Consider the following 20,368-nt stretch of genomic DNA (forward strand, 5'->3'; position numbering starts at 1 on the left):
CAAAATCGTACATTATGGTATACCATTTTTCCCTTTTATAAATGTGTTATGGAGATATAAATTAACCACGTCTAATAGGAGAAGAACACGTGGATTATATGCTCTTTATGACGGTTTCACCCTTGACGTTGTGAACAGACCACAAACCACTTCACTAAACGTGGCATTCATCATGCAATCACACTCTTAATTGATTTAGTACGCAACAATGAATGTATTTTATGTTGTGAAATTTAATTATTGGGAGAGAGTACAAAGAGGTGGTGGCTAGAGACGAGAGAGAAGGATAAGGGATTGAGGAATTATGTGCATAATTCCTCATACATAGTGTCATTATTTATGTTAATCGTGATGAACTTTACTAGCCCTACAAGTAATACAAGTCAAGGAAAGATCTTCTAGATCCTATGATTCCTACTTCTAATTTACACAATCACACTAATTACAAAATACTATTTAGAACATTTTATTTTGGGTAAATTACATAATACCCACTCAGGTTTGAGGTCTATTACAACCTCATACAACATCTTTAAAACATTTCACTTTCATACCTCACATACTATTTTATTTCAAAATAATACCTCCGTTACATTTTCCATCCATTGATCCGTTAAGTGCTGACATAGCTACCACATGCGTGCCACGTGGCAAAAAAAATATTTTTTTTTAAAACCTGTATCTTCTAAATAAAAATAAAAATAAAAAAACAAAAAACAAAAACAAAAGCTGAAACACACCTCCCACAACCCCCAAATCCAGAAACCTTATCCCCCCCCCCCGACCCACACAGACGCACCTCCCTCCCCCCTCCTTCTCCTCTCTTTTCCCTCATCTTCATCTTCTTCCCCCTTCAACCCAGGAAAAAAAAAAAAAGCCCTTCAGTTCATCTTCCGGCCCCCCCCCCCCCAAATCTTCATCTTCTTTCCCCTGCAACCCAGAAAAGATAAAAAAATTAAAAAAAAAAAAAAAAAAAAAAAAAAAAACCCAAATCCCGTCTATGCCGCCATCACCGGGTTCGTGAGGTGAAAATGGGAGGAATGGGTATGGATTTAAGGAATGGGGTGTGTAGAGGAGGGAAGAGGGTGGGTACGAGGGTGGGTGCAGAGGGAGGGTGGGTGTGGGGGGAAGGGAGGTGGGGGTGAAGAGGAGAAAGGGCTAGGGGAAGGTTGGGGTGGGGTGGGATGGGGTGGGTTTTTGGATGGGAGGGGAGGTGAAGAAAGTGGAGGAGAGGGAGGTGGTTGGGAGGCTTGGGAGGGAGAAGAGGGGTGGGGAGAGGTTGCGGGGGTGGGTTCTGCGTTTTCTAAGTTTTTTTCAGAAGATTCAGGTTTTTTTTTAAAAAAAAAAAATTTGACACGTGGCACATATTTGGTAGCCATGTTAGCGCTTAACGAATCAATGGATGGAAAATGTAACAGAGATATTATTTTGAAATAAAATAGTACGTAAGGTATGAAAATGAAATATTTTAAAGATGTTGTATGAGGTTGTAATAAACCTCAAACCTGAGGAGGTATTATGTAAATTACCCTTTATTTTATATCTTTTGACTTATTAGGTTGTGGTACTTTCAGGTTTTTCAATTTTTTTTAATAAATTAAAAGAACTTAAAATGCGGGGAAAAAAAAAAAAAAAAAAAAAAAAAAAAACCAACACCAGCAACAAATAACTCAAGAGAACTTTAACGAAAAGTTTCCAGTACTGTACACTTTACAGAAAAACCATATTTTTACACTAAAAAATCAATCCTGGTACTATTCACTTTATCCTTTATTTTGTCCTTATCATTAAAACTCAAAACTTTTATGTCATTTTCATTAGCTTTTCTATAACCTCAATGGATAGGCCTGGGTACCTATAATCTAGTGGGTCGTGTTTGATCAAGCTATTCTATGGGTATGGATGTGCCCATTAAACATGTAAATGAATTTGATGGATAACGGGTCATTTTTCATCCTTTGATTAAAAAGAGCATTTTTGCTCACCATCTTCAAGCGATAATAATGTTTTTTATTTTATCTATCACCATTAGATGACTTTGAATTTGAGATTTGTGTTTATCCATTACACGAATATCAAAATTTAAACTCACTTAACAATGATAAATAAGGTGCATACACCATAGTTTATGGAAGTGAATAAAAATGCTCTCTTGATTAATTGGCATGGTTTTCTCCAAACCCATTATTTTTATACCATTGCCCATTCGTATTTTCATTGTACATTTGCACAACTTTTTTTTTTTAACTCTATCACTGGAAGAAGAAAGATGTTAATTTTGAAAATCTTCGGTTAACATCGTCTAGAGGAATATCATCATTCAATTATGTCATCTGTTGTGTTACCAGCTCCATAAGTATCCACTTTTAAGTCAAATATGCATCAATATTATTCTCAACTTAACATCTTAAAAAATCAATACTACAAAAATATCAAGCTTAATGGACGTCACGTATGAGATTTGATCTTAAAAGAACTCAATGCAATTAGGAGTGGACCATCTATATTTAAACCTTAAACTGTATACTAACATTAACAAAAAGAACATAACATTGAATTCTGTTAAATACGCTAATGAAATTTTTAATTCAATTTCAATCCATGTAGGTGACATAAACAACTTACAAAAAAGAGAGTGTGGGATCACTTTTTCTGGTATTGAGGTATAATTTACTTGACAAAAATGTAAATTAATCTTTGCCATACACATATATGTAGATGAATCTCAAATTTTATTGACATCATGTGAGAAAAACTTAGGCGTAACCGAATTTATGTCTGTCTCCTTGCATCTCTTTTCTTTTGTGTGGAGACTTATAGGAATATGTTAAGAAGAATAATTGAATTTGAAGAATTTGGGTTTACATATAGTTGCAGTAGAGGCCAAGCTCCTTCCACATCATCATGAGTAGGAGAAAAGCACTTTTTTCCTTATTATACAGAAGTGATTGTGTCATCTTCTTTTTTGGTCTCACACGGTACAAAAAGGACTCGTAGTAAAAGTATGTGATTTGCTTACTCAGATTTCCAGCTTTTTTGGAATTAGAAGAGAAAAACAAAGCCTTGGTGGGAGCTGAAGGTTGAAGATGTACATGAAGACTCTTTTTGAATTTACCTATGCACATATTTGTGAATGAAAATGTCACTTGACGATCTGCTTGCAGTGGGACCAACTGATGTAGTGCTTACAAATAAGTGTTTTGATTTGATTGAATTGCACTCTCTACTTTTACTTTAAAAAATGTAAAATTAAATGAAATGCTCTTCTCAATTTTTCACTTGAACTCAAATCAGTGTGTTGGTTTGATTGAATTGAACTCTCTATTTTTACTTTAAAAATGTAAAATTGAATGTAATGCTCTTCTCAATTTTTTACTTGAACTGGGTTTTTGCTTTTTTATTTTTTTAAGTTAAGATCTTGCTTGGTGTGCTTAGCTTTTGTTTTGTCAAAGATAACTTCATTATCAATAGAATAAGATTTCGAAAAAGAAGGTCCAAAAATAAAAGTAAGCACAAAACAAAGAAAAAGACCATCCATATACAAATATATACAAACAAAGTTTGAGCCTAATACAGAAATTGGAGCCCAAAAGAAAGAAAGAAAAAAAAATCATAGAAACGCTAGCAACTTGTTCTATCTCCTTGCAACCATCGCCGCAAGCAACCCAAGCACCAAAGAGGAGACCTATGTCTCGACGGGAATTCTATAGAAGATTTACAATAATTTAGGAGAGGGAAAGTTTCAAACTCGGGACGCATGGGTGGAAACTCAACACCATATCCACTAGAATATTTACACATTATTACCTATTCCCGATTTTCACAATATTCACTATGTTCACAAAAATTACAATATTCACTATTTTCACAATATTACCTATTCCCTATTTCCACTATTTTCACAATATTCACCAAAAAAAAAAACAAAAACAAAGCCAAACAAAAAAACCCACAATATTCACTATTTTCGCAATATTCAATATTTTCACAAAATTCATCATTTTCACTTAAATCATAATATTCAAAATATTCGTCATATTCACAATATTCTTAATAATTCACAAAAAAAAAAAAAAAAACCACATTCCTAACAAATCTTACAAATTAATATTAAAAAACAAACAAACAAACAAACCAAAAGAGAGAGAGGACTTGCAGTGAGATGCCAGTTGTGACAGTGGTGGGGGATGTGAGTTGTGGCCGAGAGAAAGAATTTAGAAGTGTTGCCAGACAAATCTATTTATATTTACCGACGACTTGAACCTACCTAATTCGCTGGGCAAATGTTAATTTTTAATTTAATTTCAAACGGTTAAAAGATCATCAAATTTGATGATTTGGTCGATTCATTGCGTGGTTTTACTCTCAATTACCGTCCTTCAAAAACAAAAAAAAAATCAAAGGTCATATAGCCATTAGTGATTTTTCATTTGTAGTTGTCAAACGATTTCATCCCGATGCCTAACTTCTGAACATTTGTTTTTGGTGATTTTTGGCATTTGAGATCTCGGAGTATATGCAAACAAGTTTGATAGTTGGATCATTGTAACTAGTTTCATAGATCGAATTCGTATCACGTCAAAACAATAGATTTAACAAACACTTAGACTTTATTCTATGCTTCCATTAAGTAGAACGTAAGATTTTGTGGTATCCACTAATGTAAGTATTTTAAATTAATGATCAGGTTCGTTCATTCTATTCTTATAGGGTCAAGGAGTGCAATTTTGAAAAATCATCAAAATCGGAGCTCAAATGACTGTTGCATGATTTTTTGTTTCTAACTGTCAAAAGATTTCATTTGTAACCTAATCCTTGAAAGTTTGTTTTTGGTAATTTTTGGCGTACGTGGTCTTGGAGTATATACAAATAAGCTTGACGGTTAGATTGCTAAAATTAATTTTGAAAACTGCGAAAATTATCGAACAAATTAAATATACCAACCATGTCTCTCACTTTTTCCCGACGAAATTAAAACCCTATACCCTAAATTACAACCTTTACGCGACAAAACCTAGATGTTTCACGGGTAAAGGTTGCCATTTTACGAGCCAAGGTTTCCGTTGGTGCGAAACCTTTACCCAAAGACCAAAGCTTTGACCGAATCATTTTTGTCGGGCAAAAGCTTATGAAGAAACCAAAACGTTAACCCTTTCGCCCAACAAACATAGGTTTTCCGTCGGGTAAAAGTTGCTTGCCTGACGACATGTAGTTCGTGGGACAAAACTTCATAGGGTAAATGGTAATTTCTGGTAGTGCCAACTGCAGTACTGTAGCAACTAACACTTTCTACATGTTCAGTTGAGATAAGTAATGTGAACATGATTCAAATTCTTCAACTATATATGGTATTATTATATATACTCAACCAGACTCTTCCAGTACACTCTCTTCCCTCTAGAGCTTTATGATTAATTAACTAGTAGTTGTCAAATTTTTCCTTAAATACATTTTTGGAAAGGTTTTAAAGATAATAGTGCTTGACCAAGGTCAGGACTCTCTCTCTCTCTCTCTCTCTCTCTCTCTCTCTCTCTCTAATTGTGAACGAAGATACTAATCGAAGAAATAAGGGCAATGCAGAAGTACATTTCTGTGTCTTTATATGGGAAATTGGCAAACGAGAAGACGACCTTGTCTTGTTTATCCTGGTCCTTGTTTGTCTACTGCTTTCGGCCCCTTTGTCTGCTGGTGCCAAGAATTATGAAGGGGTCAGTATATTGGTAAACTTGGCACTAAGTTTGCACCGGGGTAGAAAAATGTGACAATTTGCTGCCCCAATTCTCAAATTAGTGGGCTAAGATTTGATTTAGCTGCATCCACCAACTCAAAGACCCACAGATGTTTATACACACTGTTTTTGTAAGTACCTTCAAGGTCATTCACACACTGGTTTTGGTGTCTAAGGACATTAGCCACCATGCAGCCACTAATGTATGATCAATGTCCTCTATCAAAGTTTCTATTGCTCCATTGCCCACTGCATGTGTCTTGGTGTCCCTCTTTCAATAGTGAACCATCACTTCAGCTTACAATGCTCACCAAAATATTATTTCTTCTTTGGTATCCCTGCTTGATGCGTTCAACACCATTCTCACATGCTGCTATTGAAACAGTGGCTTACAACAAACACACTTCCACGACATTTCCCGTGCTTTTCTTCATCGCTTCCATGCAATCAACCATCATTCCGCACTTCATGGTTGCCACTTCCATGTCCATCTTATTTATTCTGCCCGCTACTTCCTCTAATGTTGTACCATATTTGCCGCCTCAAGCATCTGCCTTTCCTCTTTCTGTGTGACCTCCATCCTAAGCCTCTCAATTTCATTATGAGCTTGATTTGCTGCCCCTCGTTGCTCCTCACATGCCGCTTGAACTGCCTAGACCACCCTAAACAAGCCCTCTCCTCAGTAACAATGCCTGGCACATTAGACCAATTAACTCCTCAACCAAAACCTCTAACTCGGTTTCTCTTCTCCGGTCCTATAACAGAAGAGTATACAAGGTGGAGTGCCTCATCATTTACTTCTTCATTCCTATCCTCATACTCTTTCAGCTTTGTGTTAAATTATTCTTTCTAGATGTACATAAATATTTGATTACCATATTATTAAACTTTTACTTGTTCAACAACAATTCCAAAGAGAGCAAATTCTCAACATTTGCTAAGGCTGTTTAGTTACTTGCAATGATTTTCGAGTGTGTTAGTGTTAGCTTCCAGAAATTAATACGGTCAGGTTGGCACCCATTTATTTGTTCCTGCACATAAAAGCAAGTCCTTAATATGACATATATCTCATACTCCAGTCCAAATCCACAAACCCTTCTTCCCCTTCACGTCAGATACCAGAAGACCCCTCTCCTTTGTCAAATTTACAGACCTACATAGCAAAAGACCGTTCTTCATCAAACCCTCCGACCAAGAACGTGGTTGAGCCAGATACCAATTGTGAAGTGGATGCTGTGCCTCCTCGGCCGGAGTTGGTGGCGTGGGATTGAAGACCTTGTAGGTTCTAACAAGGCAGACAAAGCGAAGGAGACGACATGAGGTCTTAGCAGTCCTCTGCTTTTCGAGGGGGACTCGCTAAGACCTTCTAGCAAGGGACTTAATCGACGCGGGTTCCTCGTAATCCTATTAAAGCTAGTCCATGTGGTAACGACCACGGAGCTACACTAACCTTTAGTGCACTCCAGTTAGTAAAGGCTAGTGAGAGCAAACAAAGGCACCCTTAGTAGCTTAATAAAGCTCAATTCACTAGTGCACTCTTCTCTTTATCTCGTGAATAGTTCCCCAAATTTGTTTTGGCTAGCAATTTTAACTTAACATCTCCAACGCCATTTAGTACTAAGGTCTAGTGGTACTCCTCTTTACTTGTAAGCAAAGGATCCTAGGTTTATTCTCACCAAAGGTGAATCCAAACCACATTATTTCTAGTCCATTGTAAGGTTTAGCCCACCCCACTCTCTTAGTATAAATAATATCGTTTGTTCAATAAAAAAAAGAAAACTTAACATCTCCAATAACACTCTTTATTCTGAACTATTTTGACTAGCTTAATATACTTTTTTTTAACAAATAATACTCTTTGTTAAAAAATTGAGGATATGTGTGTAGTGGAACATAAAGTAAATAAGACACAGCATTTACGAGGTTCAGCAAGTGTGCATACGTCCTCAGGGCAATAGCTGACACGCCTCGATCCCGATATACTCCAAACACTAGGATGGGAAAACCAAGGGTGACAAAAGCCATTTTAACATGCATGCGAGTTATGAAGAAAAGAACGAACGTAAATAAAATATGTAAATTTAAATAAAATGAAATATATAAATGCGGGAACGTGTTCAGATCATACAACTAGTCAAGAATACTGCAAAAGGAATATTATAAAAAGGTAAGATTACAGAGAAATGGGTCCTATAGCGAGATGAAGACTCAAAGCTATTAATATGAGAATGTCTCGACGCCAGGATCGTACGCCTCATTTTTAAATCCTAAAAGGGGTGCAAAACAAAGGGTGAGTGGACCAAAGTTTATAATAATAAGCAAGAACCTTTTTTTCTTTAATGTACTAACCCCCTATTTTGGAAAACTCATATAGCATACATATATACTAGGTTTTCCCAAAAACCTAACATGCCATAAAACCTTTGTAAAAATGTGTGTGTGTGTGTGTGTGTGTGTGTGTGTAATAGTAGCGCTCGGTAGTGGTATCATAATCGCCCGAAGGCATATCCATCACCTGAGGGTGAAGCTGTACGACATTGGGTTATGCCAGTGAAGAAACATGGTAGGCCCCATCACCTGAAGGTGAAGTTGTACGACTCTAGGTTACGCCAAAGAAGAAAAGGTACATAACACATCGACATTAGTCGTGGCTTGCGAAGCCGTCCGACACTAGTTTCACTAGTGAAGCTGAGAGTATGTCATAAATATCTCACTACTCATTAATTTGTCATATGGTCATAGATAGATACATACTCGTGTTGTGTGCAAGTCTTGTATGATTACCCACTAAATAAGCACAGAAAATATAAATCACATCTCTTGTATCAAATCATCAGAACTCAAAAGCTCAAAGCATCATATCATAAATTTATAAAAGTGTTCTAGCTCAAATCATCGTCATAAACCATATTCACAAATCCATAATGTCTCAAAAGGTGTAAAAGCAATAGTTCGTAAATCTTTCGTAAGATGTAATTCAATAAATCATAAACATTTAATAAGACGTAAATTCAATAAATCATAAATATATCTCATGAAACGTAAAATCAGGAAATCCTGCTTTTCATGAATGCAATCCTAGAATTTACAATCATGCATTTAGGAAGGGGTCCACTCATAGCCATTTTTTAGTCGAGTCATAATCCGCCATGCGGGCTCTGGAAATCTTTGATATGCATTTCACCTAGAAACGAAACAGTTTACATAAATACGTAACCTACTATCCTAAATTCGCGTATTCATACAAAGTATGGTTAATAAAATAGCTATATTAAAGTGATCGAATTTCAGAAAACGGAAGGTGAATTCGGGTTCGGCATGTTGAGGAACTAAACGAGGAACCTCGGGTTCCTCTACACACCACCACAATGACATGCCTCAACCCCAACATCCCCAAATATCAAGGTAGGCATGTGCTGGCCAACATCCGACGGTGACAAAGCCATTTTAAAGCATACATACCGATAAAATATGTAATTAGAAAGACGTACACTAGTGCAAAATCATGTTCAAAGCATACAACTAATCAAAAATTAAGTGAAATAATTATGATAGGCCTACAAACCGAGGAATGGGACCTACATAGAGCAGACTTGAAGATACCTAAGCAAAAGTGTCTTGACGCCTAGACCGCGTGCCTCGATTCTAACACCTAAGGGGGTGCAAAACCGAAAAGGTGAGTGGACCCAAGTTTGTAATAATACTAATAATACAAAAACCATTTTCTTTATGAACATACTAACCCCTTATTTTGAAAACATAAATATAGCACTACATAATAGGTTTTCTGAAAACTCTAGCATGCCATGAAAACGTTCGTAAAACATGTATGCTTAAAACAATGCTCAGAGATGGTAGTAAAATCGCCCGCAGGCAAATCCATAAATCTCATCCATACTATACTCTCTAAGGGTATCATAGTCGCTCAAAGGCAGTACCTGTCCATCACTCAAAAGTGAAGCTAAATAACCTATCCATCACCCAAAGGTGAAGCTATACAACCTGTCCATCACCTGAAGGTGAAGCTAAATAAAATAGCATACATACACACCGACACTAGCTGTGGCTAGTGAAGCTGTCCGACACCACTTTCGGCGATGAAGCTAAGGGTATATATATCTCACTACTCCTCCACTATGTTGTGTGTATGTGCCATATGATAACCCACTAGATAAGCACCGAAAACATTTCTAAAAATCTCATATAGTATAGTACCAAAGCTCAAAGGCTTAAACTCCATCTCATAAATCATGATAATTCACATATTCATAAATCCGTAAAATAAAGCATATTCGAAAGCCATAAAATTGTATATACGAGAATCCAATAATTCACAACTTTTAATAAAATGTAAATTAGATAAATCATAAATATTTCTTAAACTATAATTATAGAAATCCATAAAACATAATATAAAACATATTCAATTCATGAAGTGTGAAATGCATGCTAGGCTAATGTTTTATAAAAATATGTAAATTTAGAAGGGGTCCACTCACAGATATTTTGTTGCCCGAGAGCCACTCGAACGAAGGAGGATGGTGTCATCTTCCAACCGACGCACCTAAACGCAAATGAAGACCATTTAATAAAACTCTATTAAAACGATGGAATTTCGAAAAACTAATAGCAGATTCGAATTTAACACGTCAAATAACTTAAGGAAGGGCCTCGGGTTTTCCCCACACAGCGGTTTCCCGCGAACGGAACCCACAAATGCTGACCAACTCCAAAAATCACCAAATTTTACAGGTATGAAGATCTCAATGAGAGGAACAACTTTCATACTTTGGTCAAAGTCTAATTCGCCCGAGAAGTGGCTTGGAAATGCCGTGATCCGTCGGAAACCCTACAAATGGTGCACTTCGATTCGACGGCAACACAACCTTCAACGCCTTGCTCTTGGCTTGAGTTTTGTTCCTGGGGTTGAAAGATATTGTTGGATGGTGATGATCGACGGCATAACTCACAGAAACAGTGGATCGCCACTGTGGAGCTCCGGAGAAGACGAAGTTTGTTCATCGTGAAATTACCACTAACAGCCGTCAAGTTTGTATGGAAATTAAAGAGGGATGGTCGATGAGTCTAGTGGTGGTGGTAGGTGACTCCAACTCATCGGAAAATGGATGTAAAAAACGACGGAATGAGCCACCAGAAATCGAGTCAAATGGATCCAACCATGGTTGGCTGTTTCTCCCCTTTTCTCTTTTCCCTCATTTATCTCCACTCTTATTAGTTCACTCCCCACCTTCCTCTTTGATTGGTCCACACCCTTCCTTTTCTTTCCTTTTCTTTCCATTACAGCCAAACATGTATCTTCACAGATCTTTGCTCCAGCAATCTGGAGCCTTCCAGATGATGGTCAAATGACCATTATGCCCTTAACTTTGTTCGTTTATAATTTCTTCATTATAACTCAAAATTCGATTCTGCTTGCACCCACGCATTCTTAATGATGAGTACTTCAAGAATACACCAAGGAAATGAATCTTACGTGACACAACACGATGGTCAACAAAAGTCAACATTTTTGCCTCGAAGGGCATTTTCGTAATTTCACGTTTTAAAATTATAAAAATCGTAATATTTGGGGACAAGTCGTTACAACAAGGTGGTTGTGCAGGCAACCACGCGCTGTACACACCGAGCGTAGAAGAACCCCCACGCATCCGCTAGTAAGCTAGTACTCGCCTTCCTCGCGAGTTACTACAGTTTTGCAAGTTTTTCCCCCAACTTTCAGATCTCATTTCAAGCTCGACTTTCAACCAAATTCAATGATTCAAAAGCCAAAGTGAAGCTAGGAACATAAGGAACATGTTTATACTAAAATCGAGGCTCAATGGAGGCAGGAAATGGTCGAAAAAGAGGTTTGAAAGTGGCCTAATGGCTACGGTTTCAAATTCCAAAAAAATGCACAATGCCCTCCCTTGGGAATTCTCTGCATCCACATGTGATCAACACTTAAAACTACCCTAATCCAATGCCAAAACACAATCTAAGGGATTATATGGGGTTCACCTTTGCCAGAGATGGTGAGAACTAGCCTGAGAAACACAAGCACAATGGATGCTACTATACAGCGCAGGGAGAGATATTTGAGGGGTTTTCTCCATTGTTCCTGGTTCGTGGGGCTCCCATATGTCATGAGGAGGCTATTGCAGTCCTTGTTGTTGTTAGCTGTGCGTGTGTGTAGTGCTTGGAGTGAAAGAAAGTGTAGAGAGAAATGAGAGAGAGAATAAGAGTTCTAAGATAGAGACGAATGAGGGAAGAAAAGAGGGTCACGAGGGAAAAAGAAGAAGCCGGGGACAAGGGGACACAATTGGGCCCTACTGGCTGACATAATAAGGTCCACAAAGGATGAAAATAGAAATATCTTCCTGAAATATAAAATTACCAAAATACCCCTAACGTTTAAAATTTCGTAAAAACCTCGTTCAAACTCCAAATTTAATCTGCACAACATGCCCACAAGTTCGTGGCAAAGAGTACGATAAGAATATGCTAAAAGAATAGGTCATACATCTCCAGATACGAGGGCCAACGGAAGTCAACATTTTTACCCGAGGGGCATTTTTCGTAAAATCACACCTTTAAAATTAATAAATCTGTAAAATCAGGGACAGGTTATTACAATCTACTCACCTTAAAAAAAATTCGTCTCTAAAATTTGAAATAAGTTGCTATACCTAACATACTTGAAAAAAAAAAAAATATATATATATATATATATATAAGGAAGAAATCAAGTCAGAACGGTTGTATAAATGAGAATGTCATTCCGTCGCGATCGGATTCGAAGGATTCCTCTTTCATGCCTCCAATCTCATACTTTCATTCTCCTTTAGTATAATAGTATAATATAATATCTATGTAACAACATAAAGTCAAAAACATATATATATACACACACACACAAAATAACATAACGTCAAGAATATATATATAATAATATAAGTTAAAATACTAGCACTAAAATTAAAACCGAAAATGATGACTCTCATCCAAACATTCGTAACGTCGCGTACTTCGAAAATATGTGTATGTGTCTCTTTGGATCAAGCCCATATAATAACTAGTTAGGTACAAAACCTAATTAATCGAGATACTAACGTATACAGCCTACTTGCCTACTTGCTTAACGAACCCAAAGAATAAGCCATCGATATTACAATCTGCAACCCGCAATACCAACAACTCACTGTTGTCTCAATAAGCAAGCAACTACATCCTGAGAATGCAAAATTACCACTTTGCCCCTCACTAAAAGAATATGCATAAATCGTCCGATTTACGCCTCGATCGCACTCACGCACTACCTTCCAGGGCGACATTGATAGAAATACATAGTTTCCCACATCGTAATTTCGGTCCCTCAAATACATGATCGCAATACTCTTTTGTTTATCAAGTGTTGTCCATAGAATTCTCCATACAACGTAACGCCCCCTGTGGTGCCATACCCAAACTAGAATGATAAATGTCATTATAGAAAAACTTTCAATGGAGATAGGTGTCCATCCCAACCTCACTAAAATTGCAGAACATATGAATGTAATATGTCCTTCAAGGCCCGGAAAGTTCGTTCAAACTGGCTATTAGTCTAAGGGTGAGTTGTGGTACAAGTTAACAACTTAGTACATGGCCTTCAAAAAAGCTTCCCAAGACTTGGAAATGAAACGTGCATCACGATGAGATACAATGTGATGGCACACCACGTAATTGAACAATATAGTTCATACATGCCTTAGCGAGCTAGCCTATTAGGAATTTCCTCCCGAATTTAGCGAGAGACCATGCCAAAAAAGCTAAAAGCTAAAAGAACACTCAAGAATTTAAGGGTCAAAATAAGTTCATCAAATCTAAGGTACAAGATAACTGGATTGAATACATAACTCTGATGCACGAACACGTGTAAGTGCTTAACTTGATTCTGTGGTGGCAAGTTGAAATGGTTTAACATTGACTCGACTTGATCAGTAGTCTGATGAAAACTGACGAACAGGAACCACTACTACAATATTAGCTTTAGGTGTCGGATGATGGTGGCAGTTTAATAAGTCATTATGTCAGATAAAAGATATCTGACATATCATTCAGTTAGTGTCAGATGCAACCGCCATAAAATTATTATAACCGCCAGTATTTTTGAATTCTTTTTTTAAATATTTTTAACATATTCCGAAGGTTTTTAAGTTAATGGTGGCGGTTATAACCGACAGAAATTGACTACTTTATTATTTTAGTTTCTGGCGGTTATAACCAACAGAAATTGACTATTTTATTATATTAAAATATTATATTGATTATAAATAAATAAATAAACACATGATTTAAATATTATTTTTTTCACTCATGGCCCTGTCGGATATAACCGACACGAACAAAGAAAAATTTTGGGCTGCCGCCAGAATAATCTCTGAATGTTTTTTTTTCACTCATGGTCCCGTTACCTAATCTCTGAATGTTTCTTTTTTTTTTTGCGATTTCCTATACATGCTATCTCAGAGTACATAAAAACATATTTGACGGTTTGATCTTTGAAACTAGTTTCCTAGAATTCATATCCTATCAAATTGATAGATTTAACAAACACTTAAGACTTAATGTTATACTTTCATTAAGTATAAAATAGGATTTATCCACTAGTGTAAATATTTTAAATTGAAAATCGAATTCATTCATTGCATTCCTATAGGGACGAGGAGTGTAACTGTAAAAAAAATCATCAAAATCAAAGCTAAAATAACCGTTAAATTGTGATTTTTCATTTATAATCATCGAAAACTTTTGTTCCGTTACCTAATCTATGAATGTTTGTATTTTGTGATTTTTTACGTATGCAATCTCGAAGTGTGTACAAATAAGTTTGACGGTTGGATCATTGAAAAACGTTTCGTAGAATGCGTATCGCATCAAAACGGTAGATTAAACAAACATTTAGAGTTAATATTATACTTCCCCATCAAGTATAAAATAAGATTTTGTGGTATCCACTAGTTTAAATATTTTAAATTCAAGATCGAATTCGTTCAATGCATTCTTATAGGATCAAGGAGTGTAGCTGTAAAAAATTATCAAAATCGGAGCTAAAATAACCGTTAAATTGTGATTTTTCGTTTATAACCGTTGAAAACTTTTGTTCTGTTACCTAATCTCTAAATGTTTTTTTTTTTTTTGTGATTTTTTAGTATGCAATCTCGGAGTGTCTACAAACAAGTTTGATGGTTAGATCATTGAAAAAAGTTTCGTAGAATGTGTATCGTGTCAAAACGGTAGATTAAATAAACACTTAAGAGTTAATGTTGTACTTCCAGTAAGTATAAAATAAGATTTTGTGGTATCCACTAGTTTAAATATTTTAAATTGAAGATCAAATTTATTCGTTACATTCTTATAGGGTTGAGGAGTGTAATTGTAAAAAATCTTTAAAATCAGAGCTCAAATAACCGTTAAATTATGATTTTTTGTTTATAACTGTTGAAAAATTTTGTTCCGTTATGTAATCTCTGAATGTTTGTTTTTTACGTTTTTTGACATATGCAATCTCGGAGTGTGTACAAATAAGTTTGACAGTTGAATCGTTGAAAAAAGTTTCGTAGAATTTGTATCGTGTCAAAACGGTAGATTAAACAAACACAAACATTTAAGAGTTAATATTATCCTTCCATTAAGTATAAAATAAGATTTTGTGGTATCCACTAGTGTAAATATTTTAAATTGAAGATTGAATTTATTCATTGCATTCTTATAGTGTCATATCCCGGCCCGGGGCGAATCACTTCCCGGGCCCGCTCCACCACCGTAGCATGATATTGTCCGCTTTGGGCTTACCGTTCCCTCACGGTTTTGTTTTTGGGAACTCACGAGCAACTTCCCAGTGGGTCACCCATCATGGGATTGCTCTAGCCCCCTTCTCGCTTAACTTCGGAGTTCCAACGAAATCTGAAGCCAGTGAGCTCCCAAAAGGCCTCGTGCTAGGTAGGGATGAGAATATACATATAAGGATCACACCCCTGGGTGATGTGGGATGTTACATATAGAGTCGAGGAGTGTAGCTATAAAAAATCATTAAAAGCGGAGCTAAAATAACCGTTAAACTGTGATTTTTCGTTTATAACCGTCGAAAACTTTTGTTACGTTACGTAATCTCTGAATGTTTGTTTTTTACAATTTTTTACGTATGCAATCTCGGAGTGTGTACAAATAATTTTGATTGTTAGATCATTGAAAAATGTTTCGTAGAATGCATATCGCGTCAAAACAATGGATTAAACAAACACTTAGAGTTAATATTATACTTCCATTAAGTATAAGATTTTGTGGTATCCACTATTGTAAATATTTTAAATTGAAGATCGAATTCGTTCATTGCATTATTATAGGGTTGAGGCGTGTAGCTGTACAAAAATCATCAAAACCAGAGCTAAAATAATCGTTAAATTGTGATTTTTCGTTTATAACCGTCCAAAACTTTTGTTCCGTTACCTAATCTCTAAATGTTTTTTTTTTTTTTTTGCGATCTTTTACGTATGTGACCTTGTAGTATCTACAAGCAAGTTTGACGGTTCGATCATTGAAACTAGTTTCGTAGAATGCATATCTCCGTTAAATTTGCCTAAATTTTGAAGTGAGAAAAGTAATTTGTGCTAAATTTTTATTTATGTTTTTCAAGTATTGATTAGACAATATTTAGTTTGTGTGATGACATTTTCGTTGTACAACATGGGTTATTATCTATTAAACCAAACAATTATTTATTTAATTTTTAAAAACGTATTCTATTTAAATACATATTATTTATTTATTAAACCAAACAATTATTATTATATTTTTTAAAATCGTAACAAATTTTTGGGGGGAATTTAAAATTTTGGGAGGGAATTTTGGGGGAATTTTTGTCGCCATTTTTTTCTGTCGGTTTTTATTTTAAAAAAATGTTTTTGTCGGTTTTAACTGACAGTAATGAAAATTTTCCAAAATAAAACCCTCCATCTCTTCCTTGCGCCGTTGCCTTCTCCCTTTCCCCTTCCTTGCCCCTTTTCTCCTCTCCTCATTTCCTTCTCATGCTCCTTCTCCTCTCTCCTTCTCCTTCTCGCTTCAATCACCATGGATGAACAATTCGAGAAGCAACATTCCAAAATCAGTACGTTTTAAATTATTTGTATTACGTTCAGTTTGTGTTCTAAATTTTGATTTTGTTATTAAATCGAAGAGGTTGAGAAAAAAAAAAGGGGTTTAACTTGGTTGGAGGGCTTACCTAGGCTTGACGTGCCCAATTTTTACTACACTCTTGAAGACATATTGTTCGAAGAGGTTGAGAAAAAAAAAGGTTTAACTTGGTCGGTACATTGGCCTAATAATATTTTTGGGTTTTCTCCTTATAGCTTGATGAACATAATCGGTGCGTTTTGTGTTTATGCTCCTATATGTAAAAAGGAAGGAAGACCATTGAAGTTTCTCGGTAGCAAAGTGGCTTGGGAGAGTTATGCGTGGCTTCGGATGCAAATTTGATAGTAAAACAGCATATATGGGCCTTCCGTATGCGAAAAACGAAGCATTTAATGTGAACAATGGAGATGTGTTTAAGTGGAAGCATTTTTGGGAGGCGTTGGCTGAGCATTTTGGGATCGAGGAGTATGGGTTTGTTGAGGAGGAGAGTGGCAGGCTGAGGTTGGTCGAGATGATGGAAGGGAAAGTCGTGTGTGGGAGGAGATTGTGAGGGAGAATGAGCTACAGACGACGAAGTTGGAGGAGGTGGCGGTGTGGTGGTTTGCTGACTTTGTGTTGGGTGGGGAGGCTTTGTTGGACAGTATGAATAAGAGCAAAAAGCATGGCTTTTTGGGGTTCAAGAATTCCAAAAAGTCCTTCATTTCACGGATTAAGAAGATGAAGGCTTACAAGATTGTTCCATGAAATGCATTATGAGGAAGAAGAGTACCTATAACATGCGTATGTAATGACAATAAAAATTGTTATTCTTACTCTTTTTTTGTACCATCATTTGTATTGTCTCTTTAATAGAGATGAGACATACATTTGTACTTTTTTTTTATTAATATATCTTCTGTCGGTTTTATCCAACAGAGAATGCTTTTATTTATTCATTATTAATAAATTCTCTATCGGTTATATCTGACACAAGTTCTGGCGGTTTTAGAGTATTTTCTGTCGGTTTTATCCGACAAAGAATGCTCTTATTTATTCATTATTAATATATTCTCTGTTTGTTATATCCGACACAATTTTTGTCGGTTTTAGAGTACTTTCTGTCAGAAAATTCATTTCCTGACGCTGGCAATTCTATCGTTTATTATATCCACCATTACATCCATTTTCTGTTGGATTTTGCTTAATATTCGACAGTAATATACATTTCTTGTCGGTTATCATAGCGACACTAATAAATGGTTTTGTAGTATTGAACTTAGATTTCCCCTAAATCAATATTCACAACATCTCGCTACAACAGTAACTTCAGAGATATTCAATCACCGATGGTAAGGATTTGTTCGATAAGGTGTTAATGGGTGCTTGCAGGACTGATGATCTTAACTAAAAACTTCAATGTCTGAGTGGTTCTCTTGGACGGTCTGTCTACTTAAAAAATGACACAAAGTGCAGTAGATAACCCAAGATTGACTAAAATATATTTTAGTGCCAGGAGGTGAATCTGGGATTACGAATAGAGTCGAAGCAGACCAAAACGTCAAAGTGTCTGACAAATTCGAGAATGAGGAATTCTGCCAAACAATTCAAAGTAGTCCTCACGGACTGATAGATAAAGCGCTGAGTGAGTTAGTCGACAAACACCAAAACATCACCATAGTCTCCACGTATACCAAATAGTTTGTGCAAGAAATGGGAATCGCTCTCAACAACTCGAATGGTTCTTTTCTTCCTATTTTGACCCCCAGGTAGTAAGGTATTTGCCTAACGACTAAGCAATTCCTTTTTCATCTCACATCAAACATAGAAAGGTAGAACTTGGAAATAGGCTAACAAGGTTTCTTGATGATTTGAAAAAAAAAATGTCAAATCAGTATTCATGAGTTCTGCACAAGGTGGAAATAGAAAAGGTTGAAGAGCGTTCAGGTATCTATGTGTTTTTCCACTGAAGTCGTCAGCAACCACATTTGCACGATTAGGGTAGTAGACGATGGTGCAATCGTAGACATTGATATATCATATCCATCATCGCTATTTGAGATTTAGCTCATTTTGAGTGAATATATACTTTGAGAAGTTTATGAGGTTGATAAAGATTTGACACGTTTCTCTACGAATAAGGTGTCAGCAGGTTTTCAAGTAAAAACGGCAATCGTTGACTCTAGGTCACAGATAGGATGGTTCACATCATGTGGTCCCAACCGTCAAAAGGCATAAGCATTACTCGACCATATGCATCAGCACGCAACTAAACATTCAATAAAACATCACCGTAGGATTTGAAATTGATCGACGTCATCAAAGAGTGTAAGAACAATGGTCGGGTGAGACAACACTCCAGTTGCCAGAAACATTGTTCAAATTCAACATCTCAAAAAAAACTAACTTGTTTCCTAGCCAAAAATAGGAATATGGCTATGCTCAAAGAATCGTTGACAATTGCCCATAGAAATCAACAAGACTAATGATCACAACACTTTATGAGGATTTTTTATTTTCTGCAACTGCAATTGCTTTGGAAATTGTAAGAATATCATCTACTACACTAACATCTCCCAAGAAAGGTATATACTCTAAACAAAGTTAACATTTGAGGAATGTGGTATAAAGTTGACTGTTGATGTTTAGTAAATTTTCCCTCATTGTTGGAGTAGACAAGAAAGTTGTTGTTAAGGCAATCACGAATCCATCAGAAAATGTATGGATTACCCGGTTAGTTAGATTTATACACATCGTTTAAGCATTCGTCAACTTGTTAAGAGGAAATGCAATCACCAAAAATCTTATGAGGTCCACACGAATTCCCTCGACGAAAACAACAAGCCCGAGAAAATTGATCTGGTCTAACCAAACTGACACTTGCTAACTTCGCTTACAGCTGGTGCTTCCTTAATTTCTCCAACACAAACTTCGGATGTTTCAAGTAATCTCCATATAGGTATGACTATGCCCATCATTCCTAGGGAACGCAAGTTGCAGAGCATCATCATCGTTTCAGATCTTCAGTTGGTCTTGACCAAATTTCATCCTTATTTCGCATCATTTCTATGTAAATCTAACGCCATTCCTAAGGAACGCATGTCGCAGAGTATCAGTCTGTTGTTGAAAGTCATCCATCATTCCATTATGTCACCAATAAGGCACAATCCTGACACGAATTTTCATACATCAAATAAGGATGTGACAGTTCAGACTGAATAAGAATTGCACAACTGTGCCGAAAGACATCTATAAACGAAAGCCGTGACATCCAAATGATATCAAGGCCAACGCACTACTAGAGTAGAAGAAGATCCAAAGTATGCTCTAAACAAACCATGCTCTGATACCAATCTGACATGCCCCGATCCCGGCATCAAGGCATTTCCATATCAGTAGCTTCGAGTCCTCATCTCGGTGTAGGACCCCTTTCTCTATAATCTTACCTTTTTATAATATTCCTTTTGCAGTATTCTTGATTAGTTGTCTGCTTTG

The 20,368-nt window shown here is 36.3% G+C and overlaps 1 pseudogene; it reads left to right on the forward strand.

Annotated features, from left to right (window-relative positions):
* The first annotated feature begins 1,059 nt into the window (after positions 1-1,059).
* On the forward strand, positions 1,060-17,641 carry LOC137732916 (3-oxo-Delta(4,5)-steroid 5-beta-reductase-like; annotated as a pseudogene).
* Positions 17,642-20,368: the final 2,727 nt, after the last annotated feature.

This window comes from Pyrus communis, chromosome 4, assembly GCF_963583255.1.
Source record: "Pyrus communis chromosome 4, drPyrComm1.1, whole genome shotgun sequence".
In the NCBI taxonomy this organism is placed as follows: Eukaryota; Viridiplantae; Streptophyta; class Magnoliopsida; order Rosales; family Rosaceae; genus Pyrus; species Pyrus communis.